Source organism: Notolabrus celidotus, chromosome 3 (assembly GCF_009762535.1).
Source record: "Notolabrus celidotus isolate fNotCel1 chromosome 3, fNotCel1.pri, whole genome shotgun sequence".
NCBI classification, from domain to species: Eukaryota; Metazoa; Chordata; class Actinopteri; order Labriformes; family Labridae; genus Notolabrus; species Notolabrus celidotus.
Genome location: NC_048274.1, coordinates 24,844,704 through 24,860,770, shown reverse-complemented (window position 1 = coordinate 24,860,770; position 16,067 = coordinate 24,844,704). Strand labels below are relative to the sequence as shown.

The 16,067-nt window shown below is 38.6% G+C and overlaps 1 protein-coding gene across 2 annotated transcripts in view; it reads left to right on the top strand.

The window, feature by feature from the left end:
* Positions 1-5,120: 5,120 nt before the first annotated feature.
* Positions 5,121-16,067, top strand: part of LOC117809300 (MAM domain-containing glycosylphosphatidylinositol anchor protein 1) — a 241,093-nt gene continuing 230,146 nt past the window's right edge. For both annotated transcript variants that reach the window (XM_034678869.1, XM_034678880.1), the window contains exon 1: positions 5,121-5,284. The gene's annotated coding sequence lies outside the window, so the exon portion shown is untranslated. The remainder of the gene's footprint in view (positions 5,285-16,067) is intronic.

Genomic DNA, 16,067 nt, shown 5'->3' with positions numbered 1-16,067 from the left:
GTGGGATGAGAGGTTGATATGGATCAGCTGGTGTCACACACTCCTGGACAGCTAAGCCTTCTCTGTCTATATGTCCTAAACAAAAACAAACACACACACACACACACACACACACACACACACACACACACACACACACACACACACACACACACACACATGCATGCTCTCACTTACTTAAATATGGCTCTACATTGTGATTGATGATCTGTTTTCTTTGTTTACTCCGTTTTTTTGGGGAGGCTGTGTAGGTGCAGCACATTATCCATCAGCCCAGAAGAACGACAGGATTTGTGTTACAACACACCAGTGAAAGCATCTCTTGCTGGTGGGGATCATTTTTGCAAAATACGCCACAACTTCTTCAGACAGGAGACAACTTCTGCAGACAGGAGACAACTTCTGCAGACAGGAGACGCTGCATAAAATCAAAAGAGCTTACTCTTAGATGGTCACAAGTTATTAGTAACAATCTGACTGTAATACTCTTTTTTATGATACTCTAATCAGTCTCTGCTTCTTTTCTGCACTTTGTTGGTCTTAACACTTTTTTTGTTTCTGTCAAAAAAAAAAAGTATACTTTCAAAGGTATTTTTTCGGTATGAAACTTCTTCTTGGCTTAATTAGTGTTATCAACACATCAAATGAAAATGGTTAATTTCACATATTTGCAACCCCCTATGAAGGTTTATATTGCATATATACTGTTCGGGTCAATTTGACCCAGCAGTCAAAGTGGAGGCTAAAAGGGGTCACAAGTGTCATATAATAACTGTTTCTTTGGGATTGTGGGAGAGCAACTTCTACCACTCTATAACCTAGGCCCTAATGTCAAAGTGGATGAAAGGCTAGTGGGATTCAGAGGTCGCTGCCCATTTAGGCAATATATGCCTTCCAAACCAGCTATATATGGCATAACTATCTGGGCTTCACTTCATAAAAATAATTATAAAAAAAAGTAAAAAAAAAAAAAAAAGTCTATGTCATGTAAAACCATTGCATTTATATTTAGGTATTCCCAATGTACATTAAAAAAGTTTTTAAATTATTTTTGTATGAAACAAGTGAATTGTTTTGAACCATGATGGTTTTTTTGGTTTAGATTTTTTTGGTTTTTCACACTTTTGGATAATATAAGATGCTCCAGGTCAAATTGACTAAGTCCCGAGAAACGAACATAACAGGAGGGTTAAAAGTTTCCTGTAAAAAAGGTAATCAATTCGATCATTTGCCCTCAAGGAAGAGGATACAGGCTATTGGACAAAGAAAGTAAGCTCTTCAAAATGGTCAATATGAGTGATTTGCTTCAAATGTAGAGTCAGTTATGGATCCTGTGTGAAAACTCTCAGGGAAGAAGAAACCTACACCTTATCCTGACCACTCTGCAACTGTCATCAGAAAATCCTAAAAGACGAAAGAATCACTTGAACATTATCATGGGTTTGCAGAGAAATGCTCCACACATAGCTCCACATTACACAGAACACCCAGTTCGCAATGCAGCTGTGTTTGTACAAGAAAATACATCCCTGATTGGGCTGAAGTTTTGAATGTAAAACTCTTATGAGTCAATAAAGCAGAATGAAAAGATTTAATGTGAGTGAATTGAGCTTGGTGAGTTTTTCCATCAGTGCTTGTATGTAAGTGTGTTAAGCGTAATCACAATAAAATACATCTATTTAGTTACTGATTTGTCTTATACTAAAACTTTGAACAGTAAATAAAAGATATTTATCACTCTTTACTCAAACTTTGTTCTTGCATGGACTAATTTGCTGTGCCTCCTGTAATGCTGTGTTTATGGAACATTTAAATTACTATGACTGTTGCATGTTGCCAGGGGGTCTTGAGAGGAGACAGACCATTGAGCACTAACTGGGATTTCTATGTTTTTATTTGGGTGAAAATAGGGTGAAATTTTGTCTGGATCTCCAGTTTTAACCAAAATTTAAATGGCTGAAAATAATGAATCATCAACGTGTCAGAAAACTCCTCGTTTTTCAAATGCACTATGAGGAGTTCTTACATTGTCTCACACTGATGCCTCTTCCTACATAGTAAAATGAGATTATCAGTGACAAGACTGGTTGTTTCTCAATATTGTATCTTAGATTTTCTGGGGAAAAAACCTAGTCAATGGCCTGTTCAGCAATCACTCTGGAGTGGCTATGTTTGGAAATTTTGCATGCAGGAGGAGCACAAAAGAGTTAAACTTTGTGTTGGACATTTGATGGCACACCAGAGCAGACATCATAGAAGTGAATAGTGTGATAGGATTTCTCCGTCTACCAAGGAGATGTTCTCGACACTGTAGTTAGATCTCATTTTAATGCATTTTACTTTTCATACAAAATCATAACCAGGTGCATTATGAACTGTGTGATGAACACAAGAAGGTTGAGAGACATTGTAGGAAAAGCTACAGTGGCCCTGAAGGACAAAACATAATAACATTTCAGAAAACACAATGACATTACAGAAAACAAAATTTCCCAAAACACAACAACATTTAACAAAACACAACAACATGTTACCTAACCTCAACACCACACGCTGCTTGGATGTGCTTGGATCAATAGAAATGTTTAAACTACAGTGTGCCAAAATGTTTAAATTCAATCTTCTATGGACAGTCCCCTCCAGGATTCAAACCCAGGACCCATGCATTGAAAGGCAGCAGCCCTGTCCACCACACCACAGGGCAACTTTGCATTGCTAGCCTCTTTGGGTCTTTTTATTTCACAATTTTTTGTAGTAGGTTAAAAGCACAGCTCGTGGACATTGTAAGGAAAGTGTTTCATTTCCATCTCACATTGGAAGCCCTTAGTGGGATTTGAATACAGAACCATCAGATTGAAAGGTAGCAGGCCTATCCTCAACACCAGGGGGCTGTTTCAATTTGCTCTCTTTTGTAGGTCTAAACTCAGTTTAAAATTTTTGCAGGGGCTCGGCTGAGTCGTAGTTACAGAAATTACGTTCAGCTGTCGGGTTCTGTCCAATCAGAAACAAGAAGTGTTGTACCTACCTTTCCGTTTTGTGAAATGTTGTTGTGTTTTCTGAAATGTTGTGTTTTGTGAAATGTCGTCATGTGTTTTTAAATGTTGTTGTGTTTTGCCCTTCAGGGCCATCATAAAATGCAGTTTCAAACAAGCCCAACAAAATAAGTAAAAGACCACTGTGCAGCCACTGGTACTTTGACTGTGCAGCTCTGCCTAAAAGTACCTTGATGCTGATGCAGTTGATTGATGCTTGATAAAAAAATATCTGCCTTACAATTAATAGCAGCAGGCATTTAGCCTGTATGCAAGGATGTGGAATGAAAACAGTTCCACTCCAATTTTTTGTGGGTGATCCTTATGCATAATTTCAGCAGTAAAATGTGTGGATAAGTCTTCATGGCGATAAATGTGGGTGAATGTGTGTAGAATCTTATGACAAGATCAGATTTCCTTTTAAAATCTGGTCTGCTAATTTACATTTAATCTAGAGACAGACATTGAAAAATCTTTCACTTTGATCAGTTTTCAATATATTTTCAACAGTAGTCACAGTCATTCTGTCAACATCTGTTCAAAGAACATAGAGAGCTCCAAAGTTGAGAAGTTGTGATGAGGCTTTTTTCTAACAAGGAAATGCAGCAAAACTGACCTATAGTGGGAGAGTTAGTGTACTTGTGTAATTTATTAAACTAGGTCTGTAGGTTGACATGTATAGACTTACTCAGCAGTTAGCAGATAGTTTCCTTAGAATATTTTAATAATTTTACTGAAAAATATTTAACCAAACTAAGCAGATATTTATTCTAAGTGTTCTTCAGTTTGCATTGTGTGACTTTTTCCATTACTAACAGTTTCTATAAATGGTTAATTTGCAAGATGCAATTAACCCATGGAAATAATAGCTATGATAACCAAGATATCACAAACAGAGATGTCTCAACCAGAACCTGCAGCAGTCCAACACTAAGTGCAGAAGCACAGTAATTATCTGCAGAAGATGTTTTTTTTAAATGAGACTGCATGATATTTTGGGCTGAAAATTTAAAAAGGGCAGGTGCTTTCCATTAAAGTTGTTCTCTCACCCGTTTTCCCTCTGTTGTCCAAATGGCCTGCTTTTAGAGGATGCTATTACTTTTATTATTTTTTTAGGGGGTATGAACATTTAATGACATTCAAACTGTTAATCCAAACTCTCCAAGTTATAGTAAAAAGAGCAGTGACTATTGTAATAGGATGTCTTCTTCCAGTACATATTCTGAGTTTTTTTTTTTTACTCTACCTCCATGTTATTTAGGATTGCCAACTTTCTCACTACTAAATAAGGGACAGGTGCACGGTGCCATGGTGGTGTGAGCATGATGTGTGAATTCAGTGTTCATTCATGTTCTGATTCAACTGGAAATGCAGAAAGTGTGTATATTCCCTTTAATCCTTACTGTATCATTATGTAACCTCATATGAATTAACCTCAAAGAAACCACAATTTGGCTCTTTACATAAAAAAAAACAGGCAAAAGAAAAATTAAATGCAAAAGAGGAGTTTGACTCACCAAATGTACTTTTTCTATACGTTTTGCTGTTCTGAATGACTCAAGCTGTCTTATGTCCTTTTGCAGTGCCAGAGTTTTTGCAGGACTTGGCCCATTTGCACTGTATACAACTGATGTGCGTAAGGGGGCCTGTGATTGGCACATGATCTTCCACTGCTGTTTTATCTGATCTAGGATCTGTATTTACAGTCTGCTGTATTTACATGAGTTAATAGTCAATATATGGGACAATTGAGGTCCCGTAAAAAACAAACCAATTTAGCCCAATATACAGGATGTCCAAGCTAATATGGGACAGTTGGCAACCCTAATGTTATTCACTGGTTCATACTCAATTTTAAAAGTCTATTTATTAATCATTTCATTTATGTTAAATGTATGGTTATGATGTTGGTTCATAGCTACAGTTATGTGATGTTCAATTAAGAGAAACAGGGTAAAGTAAGTGTAGACAACAAGGATCGGAAAGAGTTAACAACCCGGAAGTGCATTAGCCAATCGGAACGCAGAAAAGGCTCTGCAACACGTAAACTGGCATGTCTGCTTATGCTGCACAGACGCTGGGTGACACTGTTGGGAGAGGACCCACAATTGAACGGCAAAATGTCACCAAAACAAACCACAGAAGCAAAAAAAAAATGACTCAGACCGCTGAACTTTTTCAAAAGTGGAGTTGTGTTAGAGATAGAAGCTCAACCGAGACCTGCAGAGTGACACAGAGGAACTCCTAAATTGGTGAGTAGTTGTTTAAATGGGGAAAATGTGGTGCAGGAAGTTGCCAGCTACAAGATGTGGAGATCTCAAATGCTAAAGGTGTCTTCTTTGAAGCAAAGCTGTTACCTATCTTTTGTAAATAGTGAAGCAGGTGTGTTAGGTATTTTACTTCATTGGCGTTGTCAGTCCAATTTAAATAACATAATGACAACATTATGCATTATATAATTTAGATTGTAGGTGCATATATCACAGTTTGTGATTCATGTAACTTGCTCTTGTAATTGTAATGTTTAACCTTCAAGGAGAATTGTAAAAGCTTGTGAAACAGTACCACTTTAATACTGTTGCCTCTAGTTGACCTACTAATGCAAATCAGACCATCAGCAGTAGACTGACTGTATCTATAAAGTTATTTTTAATGCCTCTCAGCACTGCCAAGGATTTTCTCCAAGCAGTCCAAAAGAGCCCTTGTTGACTTGTTCCCCTGGCAAAGTTTCACAGTGATCAGTATGTTTGACAGATTAAAGTGAGAGTACAACACGAGTACAGTATGGGTACAGCAAACGACCAGATAACATTTGTCCTTGGATGCTGCCAATACACATACATATAATTTTACTCATAGCCACGTGAGGTTTTGTACATCAGGAACACCAGAACACCAGAACATTTCCTGGAGGCCTGAGGGTCAGTCAATGTGAACAGCAAAAACGAGTGAATAGACCTCTCTGAATGCTGTCATGACATGCATATTCAGGTGGTTACTTGTGCTTAGCCACTGCCGTAGTGTGCCTGTGTTCAAAAGAGACCTTCTGAATTGAAGAATCCAGAGCAACCTTTCTCATTCCACTATGAAAGGGCTTCAACTTACCTGCAGTAGGGGTGGGCCGTACAAGCCAAAATTCATATCACAGCATTTTTTTGCTTTTTTCAGTAACAGTATTATAGTGTGGTATTACAAAATGAAAGGGGACCATGCACATAAATACATTTTCACTCGCTACGCCCCCACTCTCCCCCTCAAACAAGCACAGGATGAAATACTCAGCTCATGTCTGTACCAGGAACAGAGATAGTCACACTGTGTTTTTTGTACTTCTAAAACGTGCCATTTCCTGACTTCACTATTTCAGAATAGGTATTTCAACAACATAACAACAGAGAACTTGTGAGTAGGGCTGGGGGATAATTTGATAACGATAATTATCTTGATATAATTTTTCTCAATAGAATGTAAAAAATGTTCAGTGAAGATTCGATATATTTAAATCTGTAGTTACACCCCCCAACCAAGAGGGGGGGCGCTAATGTGCACTGTTGGAAACAATATCACTCTGCCTGCAACCTTTAGTAACCTTAAAGGGGAGTGCACTACTCAAAGCAATACTCTATAAACTGAAACATGGAACACAATTTGATTTGTTGTAAATTTAAATCAAATGATGAAAATAAATAATAATTTACAAACTAAAACTTCACAAAAATCTCCTCTTACACAAAAGACCTGCTTCCTGTTAGCACTGTCCAAAATAAAGGATTCAAGAAGTTTATCAAAGAACTAAATCCAGACACAAACTAACAAACTGCCTTCAACTTTCACTCAGGTACAAAAATTAACCTTTAAAGCTGGGGTTGGTAATCAGATTTAGATCCACTTTTTGTTATTCTGGTTAAAATGATCTTTATGTCCTGATGGCAATCAATACATAATGTGTTCTTAAAAAAGAGCGAAGAAAAGCCGCTATCTACAGCCGGAGTAAACCTGGGAAAACACCAACCAATCACCGTTTTTTTGGGTGCCAAAATTTTAAACCATTCAAATCTCGTCCTGCCGTTCTGCCCGCCTCCTGCGCTTACATTTCCCCGGCGTGTACTCCTCGTCCCCGTCTCCTGCCGCTGCTTCCCCTGACTCTACTGACTGCCCCTCTCGCTCTACCACGGGCCTGTCCCCTCTGACCCGATGAGGTGCTTTGCTCAGGACTGTAGTCCGGATCAGAGTCTAAAAAGCTCTCACCACGGGGGCTCTGACAAGCAGAAAAATGAATGACATTTAGTAAGTCCTACAGAAAATGTAGATGTACTGTGTCCCTCCGGACGTTGTAGGGATGACGAGCCGATTCGTAAACACGTTTAGTTTTACTAACCAGTCACTGTCGGCCGTGATCACGCCAACCAACAAAGCAACAATCAATGTTTGAATGAATGATAAACTTCTCCTCTTGTCTCTCCTCTCTCCCGCTTGCACACTCTACACCTCTCCTGATGCCTTCACTGACTGTCAACACTGTAGGAATTAAGAACATCTACACTGAACACGTTTAACAAACAGTAGAGCTGTTACAGTATTACATGTGTTATAACTTTTCTCCTGATATCGTGTCACCGGTACAACTGGATAATGCTAGAATGACAGTTGTGAGTACTAACAGCAGCCATGTTTGTTTGTGTTTTTAACTTTCACTATGATAATGTCACTGTGAGGACCGGTTTTGAATCAGTCACGATCATATGGTTGCAAGTCAGCGGCGAGGGGAGGAGGGGAGGGGTTAGACGAAGTCATGAGGAAATGCTACATTCAAATTCATGCTAGTTTTCCGAGACTACCAACCCCAGCTTTAAATTTAAATTAAATAATGATTTTATATTTATCGTGATAATTATCGATATCAACTGATATGAAAATTTTTATTGTGATAACATCTTGTTCAATATCGCCCAGCTCTACTTGTGAGGAATAGAAACCAAATCTGTTCCTCATCAAATTAACTGAGCTACAATAGGCCTGCGATTATCACAAGTTACAACCTATATATAGTCGCCCCTTTCAATATGAGTCACAGCCACAGCCTGCCTCTTTTAATCACCTTGGACTTTCAAGCAAATCGACACTTTGTAATGGAGACGCAAATTCCATCCTGGCCACGAAAGCCAAGACGTGTTTAATTGGTGACGATGGTACAGTAACATCTGTGTCGTGGCAGAACATGACACCAGTGACAGTATTGTAGCCTGTACACTGCCCACCCCGATACACACTACTCCTTTAACCCCTTAAATACCCCCACAATCTCATACTTTGGCTTTACCCCTTTTTCTATCTGATTTGCATATGAACAGTTATATGCACAATTTTTGGTTGTTCTGTGACTCCCACCAGATCCATGTCCGGTCTGTCTCCGATCCGCTGCGGTCCAGCTCCGTGCTCTCACATTCGTCAACACCCACCAGTTGTGTTTTCAGAATGAAGCACAGAGCAGGACAGCTGGAGTCATGTGACTGAGGTTTCCCCCCCATAATTACTGCGTTAATAGATATCCGACTCATCTCCTCATCCATGTTGTCTTTATTGGCCTCTGAAAACCTCTGACCTGATGACTCCAGGCCTGGCTCTGCTCATCATGACAGTTTGTTGTTGTAGTTAAGTGAAAATGGTAATACAGTGTTTTATTCTGAAAACTAACCAGATGTTTGGATTTTGTTTTGGTGCCTGACCTCCTGTCCCGCTCCATCTTCTCTGTTGAGAATTATACCCCGTGCTCCGGCATTCGGCAAAAATAGAAGCCCTGCGCCTCTGATCTGGAGGGCTCCGGTTTGCCAGATCAGAGACGCAGCCAGAACGCAACGGAGCAGATCCAGTGGGAGTAAACAGATTGACTAGAATAGAAACCTATCAGATCCAGTGCTGTGACGAATTGGAGACAGACCGGGCACGGATCCGGTGGAATTTGGCTGTTACTGAACTGCACAACCCTTGTTTTTTCGAAAGAGTTTGCATGTACTTGTTACTTGTTGTAATAATCAGGAAAGACCAAACAACATATAGGAAATTCAATAGTCCTCATTCTATTTAATAACAAAAATAATATACATTATCTACTATCACACATCTATCAGACATCAATCCTCAGTCCGTCTCAGGGATTCAGAATCCTCTCGGTCCGCCATATCATCCTCTTTCCTTCCTCATCCCTGTATTGACGTGTTGAGTTGTCAGTTTGAGATGTCTGTCACCACATCTCAGTTTAACAGAGTTATATTGCTTTTCTTTCCCAGACACCCACAGACGCTTGCACTCATAAGCGCACAGACACCCACACACAGTCGGACAATGAAATTATCGGCAGTCTCAAGTGTATCTTTTCTGTCCATTTAGCTGTTTCTATGTGGGGAAGTGCTTGGTGCTGATATACAGCACTTTGAGCTCTGATTGAATTACACTGATGGGAGCATCAATTACAGAGAGCGGTACCAGAAAAAATTTTAACCAAGCACCTCAGATCACATTACTGTGTGTAGTGCTCTGATGGGCTGCACAAATAAGATCTAGGTTGGAGACAGTGCATTCAAAGAGACATGAAGGGATTGTTTACAATAATTTGAGGATTAAGTGGTGAAATGTTAAGATTTTGTTGTGTCTTCTTACTAAAGTTCCTAATAATAAAAGGTGCAATTTTGTCCCTCCCATGTATTTGAATAAGAGTGACATAATTTTAGGACTGCTATGTAACATAATATAGCCCTAGTTAATGCAACTGCCATCTACAACCCTCTGATTAAACTTGTAGTTATGTTTACACTGCTCAGGTAGTGTTGAATGATTATGAATGAATATTTTAAATAAAGTTTATTTATTAATTTTTCCAATACAACAACAATAATAATTCACAGTGATGACACATGAATGATTAATGGAAATCCCTCACCCCCCCACCAATGGTAACATTTAGGGGGAAGACGAATTATCAAAAGACAAATAATGTGCAGTACAATAACTAGAGTATAATACGTAAGATAAATGAATTAAAATAATTTGTTAGGGGTTAAAACTAGAGCTTGGCGATAATGAAATAGATGTTATCATGATACATGTTTTCATATCATATCGATAATTATCAGGATAGACTTCAAATTATTCCTTCATTTAAATTTAAAGGCAGATTTTTGCTCCTGAGTGAAAGTTGAAGAAACCAAACGGTTTGTTAGTTTGTGTCTGGATTTAGCTTTCTGATAAGCTTCTTGAATCCATCATTTCTGATGGTGCTAACAGGAAGCTGGTCTTTTGTGTAAGAGGAGATTTTTGTGAAGTTTTAGTTTGTAGATTCAGATTTTTCTCAGGTTGAGATAATTTGCATAATCTGATTTAAATTTCCAACAAAGATATTTCAAATTGTATACTGTGTATCAGTATAGTAGAGTATTGTTCGAGAGGTGCACTCCCTTTTAAGTTTACCAAGAGTTTCAGGCGGTGTGATAGTTTCCCACAGTGCAGTGAATGCATCACGTTTATTCAGTGCTCAGTTGAACTACGGTCGCAGTGCACAGCAAACGTGTTTGAAATGCACAGCATAAGTTGTCTCTGTGCTCTTCCTTTACCCACATCCTGAAAGAATATTTAATTAAGTTTTTTTAAGTTAATAGTTAAAGCTGAGTTAACACAGCAATAGATGAATGACTCTGCTTTGAGCTGCTAGGTTTTCAGTTTTCCTCACTGTCACAGGGCAGATGGATTCATAATGAATCAAGAAAAGCGTGTGTTTATTGCAGACATGTCTTAAGGGGTGAATTTAGCTTTTTTTTGGAAGTCATGGCTGAAAGTTTTTTGTTACTAACTACCGGCTAACAACTGGAACAACCCAGGAATTGGCAGTCCTTCCCAGAGGCATATTGCTGTGAGGCGATAGCTGATGAGTTCAAACATTGACCTGGAAGTGGCCATTGTGTACTGTTCAAAAAACAGTAAAGGGTTTAGGAGTTTTTCTGTTTACTGTCTTGTGGACTATGGCTGTAGCATATGCCAAAGAAAATCCATTCTACAGTTTAAAATGAATTCCATATGAAATGATGTATTAGATTGTTGCCTGCTGCAGCAATCCCCAGCACCTGAAGCTGCACACAGGACCACACAGCACTTAGTTGACACTGTTGTGATTCATCTACATCTCTGAAATACATGTAGGGAATATGTCCTTGTCCTAGCGCCTCTGCAAGTCCTACAAGTCTCTTAAAGCTGAGAAATGTGTGTGTGTGTGTGTGTGTGTGTGTGTGTGTGTGTGTGTGTGTGTGTGTGTGTGTGTGTGTGTGTGTGTGTGTGTGTGTGTGTGTGTGTGTGTGTGTGTGTGTGTGTAGCAGAGTCCAAATAGAGAGTTTGGCAAGTGTAGTGTTTTGTTGTTGTCTGTGCTCACTTCTTTGTTGGCTCACTACACCCACTGCAATTATTGCTGCGTTCAGAAGCCTTCTACAGTTCTTTGAAAAAACATGGTTTCATGTATTGTGTGTGTGTGTGTGTGCGTGTGTGTGTGTTGTGTGTGGCTCGCACCCAAGGTTGTTCGTACAACATGTTGTCTTTGAGATTCATTGCCTTAAGCAGTGATGATGTGCTCTCAGCGAGACATGCCAAGACTGCTGGCTGCAGCCCAAGACGAGGTGCAAAAAGGAAGGAAGGAAGGAGAGAGACAGATTCTTGAGTCAGATCCCATGATTTTGTTTACTCTGAATGAAAGATTCATTTGGATCCAGAGAGCTAAGTAATTGCTAAGTGTCTTGATTCTGTTGAGGAATGTCAGATGAACACCCTGAATGTTTACTGCCCGCTTCTGCCCAGCATTGATTGAAGTGTGCAAATGTTGGGCTATGTAAAGCAAATAAAAATCTGTGTTTTAATTTGCTGTCTTGTGAAAGAATTTATTCAGTTATCATAATTATAATGAAGTGGGGTAACAAAAAGTTCATTGGAATTACTTAATATTATCTCTTTATTATGACAAAAATGTGGAAATGATCACCAATCAATCCTTTTGATGCTCCCTCCATCAACAACATGCACGGTAGAAGCTAAGGAGGGAAGAATGATTTGTAAAACTGCGCATTTGAAACTGTCATATGGGATTATTTACATTGCCTGTCTCAGCAGAATGAATGAGTCAGTGAAGAAGGCATTCAGAGTACAGCAGCTCCGACCACTTTGAAGTTTAACATCAGAGGCTCAGACAGCTCGCTGTGTCGACAGATGGACGTTTGACTGCAGAGTTGCTGGTTCTAATCCTAAACAATTTAGGGGGAAATGTTGGCAACTTAAAAAAAATGAGAGATTCTCTTCACCACCTCAACTACCTCAGTTCTCTTCAGCCAAGCATAAAAACATGCAGGTGCAACTAGAGCTGGGCGATATTGAATAAGATGTTATTAACATTTTTCACATCAGTTGATATCTACAATTATCACGATAAATATCAAATCATTATTTCATATTTATTTAAATGCAGATTTTTACTCCTGAGTGAAAGTTGAAGAAACCAAACAAACGGTTTGTTAGTTTGTGTCTGGATTTAGTTTTCTGATAAGCTTCTTGAATCCATCATTTCTGATGGTGCTAACAGGAAGCAGGTCTTCTGTGTAAGAGATTTTTGTGATGTTTTAGTTTGTAGATTCTCATTTTTCTCAGATTGAGATAATTGTCATAATCAGATTTATTTACCCACAACCTAAAAGTGTATTCAATTAAGTGTATTAAGTAAACAGTAAACACTGAGTCAGCACAGTGTCAGACTAACGGCTCTGCTTTGAGCTGATAGGTTTTGAGTATTCTTTAGTGTCGCTGTTGCTGGTTTCAGCTGTGTTTACATTCCGCTCCCAATGTCTTGAAGCCAGCCTACCTCTAACCCTGCGACATAATTGGCTGGTCAATGTCGTCTTCTTCTACTGTCTAATGTTGGGTGGCAACTAATGTTTTAGACACATTAGCTCTCCCTCCCTTTTCCAGTGGTTGGGGGTGTAAATACAGGTTTAAATATATCACATTTTAATCGAACATTTGTTGTATTTATATTGAGAAAAATCATATTGCGATAATTATTGTTATCAAATTATCGCCCAGTCCTAGGTGCACCTGTGGAGCAGGGCAACAACTCCCAAAGGGACTCCATGCAAAAAACTGTAACTCTCACCTCTTCTCTTACGTGAGTCAGGATTGAGGTTGTCATTTTTTGGCATTTTATGCCCCTTTTTAAAATCTTTATTACTTGTGGTAGTGGTCTCTTTATAGTTGCTTTGGTTTTCTCTAGTTTATTTGTGATTTCATTGTTTTATGCTACTCTGAAGTCCTTTGGTGTCTCCCTTTTTTCTGTCTCTTTGTTGATATTTTTGTCTCTCTTTTTTGTGAAGTTTTGTGACTTATGAAGTACCTGTGGCTACTTTGGGTATCTTTTTATCACTTTGCAGAACCACACCTAACGATTTGGTTTTATAATTCAGGTGTGGTCCTTTTCACATAATTTTGTTGTTATGTTTATTTACAGTATATAGTTGTTTTGAATCTCTTCAGGTATAATGTGTCCTTTTCAATGTGGGTCTCCTTTTGGTGAAAAACTTTTAATCGCAAAAATCTGACAGCAGCAAAAAGAAAAGAAACAAACGCATTTCAGCCCTAGGATTTCTTCAGTGTCTCACCAACCGGGTGGGTGTGTCCAATTTATCCCAATTGGCCTGGTGACAACTCCTTCAGGAGGACTCTGATGATGGATCCAATGGGCCTCTCTCTGGAGGAGAATCTCTCTCAACCCCTAGACAGTGGCCCAACGGACTCAATCCCCATGAATCTCAGCATGCAAACACCATGACCAGCAGTATTAGTGTCTGGAAACAGGGGACTTAACATCATTGGTTCTTATGTTACTTTATGCTCAGATATGTGGACTCTAAGTTCATGCTTTGTTTTACCAACATAGCATAGTTTTTCAACTTAATTGCGAGTGCTGACATTTTTCAATTACATTGTCCACTTTGGGTGAACACTGAGTAGTTTTTGAGTAGTTTTGAGTGAGCACACCTATTCTCTTTCCTGTCTCCTTTTGGTGGCGTCATGTCTCTTTGGAGTTATTTCTGCTATGAAGTAATTTGTTTACATGTGGTTGTTTTGCATCTTAGTCTTTTTGTATTGTTTCTCCCAACTCTCTAGCTTTAAAGCCTCTGGTAACCCAAATCAACAAAAACGTTTTAACAAATATATTTATGGTCATATAAAGATACTAATATATATCTAAACATTTTGAACTTAAGTTAAATCCATTTTTGAAGTGTTATCAGTTAATATTTTGAAAATCTTCTGATACTTGGTGTTAAGCATGGGCTGGTTAACTAGCATATTTATTACAAAATAAAACTTTAAACCAACCATAAATAACAACCGCCATGCCAGTCCAGCATATATCATACATAATCTATGTAGTAATAAAAGCAATAAATTATATTTGATTTTTTAACCCAGCACTCAGAGACCATTCAAATAATTTACATGTGCTGGAGTGTTTTTGTCCTCTGATTGGGAGTCAGACGCTCAAACATGTAGGCTTGGAACACACTCACTGTGTTGCTCCATGTTGTGTTGTGACTGTTGCCATGGTTTGGTTTGTTTGACATATGTCAATCAAAAATGAAGAAAAGGCTTTGAACATCTACTACAGGGATAGAGGAGAGAAGTGAGAAGAAGCTCACAAAATTTGAGTTGCAAGAATCCCACACGCTGCCCAACATTTTGGTGCTAGATGTTCATCGGTCAAACTGAAGGTCTAGTACCAAAACCTAGCCATTAAACTTTTATTTGCACGCTGGACAGTGTGCGGGGTTTTTGCAACTCATATGTCAATCAAAACATTGGCTGCCACGCCCACACAGTCCTTAGAAATGGTCTTAACTGGAAAATAAGCTGTTTTGAACAAGGTTTCTAATAGTTATGGATATTTATTTTCACACAGATTTTTGTTGATGCCTTAAACACTTTTGAATTCTGATATACTATATGATATTTGATATATTCCAAGTCATGTTCCAAGAGGCTTTAAGTGAAGGGCCTTGTCTACGGACCCCTGGTTCCCCGGTCCTCTGGGCCTTTGCTCGAGGGGCTTGTTTTAGTGATCTATCCAAGCTGAAGAGTCAAAAACTGTCAAGTGAAGTTGCACAATACGATGTGTTTGGTTTTGTGATTTTATGTGCATTACTAATTAAGCTCCAGAAAATGAATCACTTGTAGATTAGAAGAGAAAGACAGATTTCACTCATGGAAGACCGTGTCATGGAGTTGTATGTCTCTGTCTATTGCTTACCCTGCGACAGCAGTTTCATGCATTCAAAATAACTGATAATCAATGTTATGCCTGATTATCTTGTTTGTGTGTGTAACCTATGGAGATAAATCACTACTACTTTTAACCTTGTTTCATGGTTAAAATCTCCTCACAGTAGCTTTAGATTTAAAAAGTGCTAGCTAAATAGAAGACATGAAGTGATTATCTGATTAGTTGACGTATCATTTCAATAGTTGACAAGTATCCAACTATAAGTAGTTGTTAGTTGCAGTTATAACTGTGATCAATGCAAAATTTCAGTTTGACATTGTAAACAACTCATACATAACAGGTCTTAGATGATTGTATTTGATGTCAGCAAAAAAGACACTTAATGAGTGAAAATGCCATGCCAGTAATGGTCAAAGGTAAGCAGTTTTTATAATGCTGCATTATGTGCTGCAAATGTGCTGTTAAGTGGACTTAAACCACATGGTGTTTCGTAATATGCAACGTGAACACCCACACAGCACTTCATACTATACATTTACCCATATTCATGTGCATCATATTCTCAAGGTTCCAAAGGAGATTTATTTCTCTGTCACGCTCGTTTTTTCAACAGGAGAAAGAACCTAATAATAAGTGAGTTGGAATATAGAAAAATTGACAGTGCAATATCTTTGTCTTATAAGTTTATTAGCTAACACGCAAATACTCCTGAGCCCGACCATCACACTGAC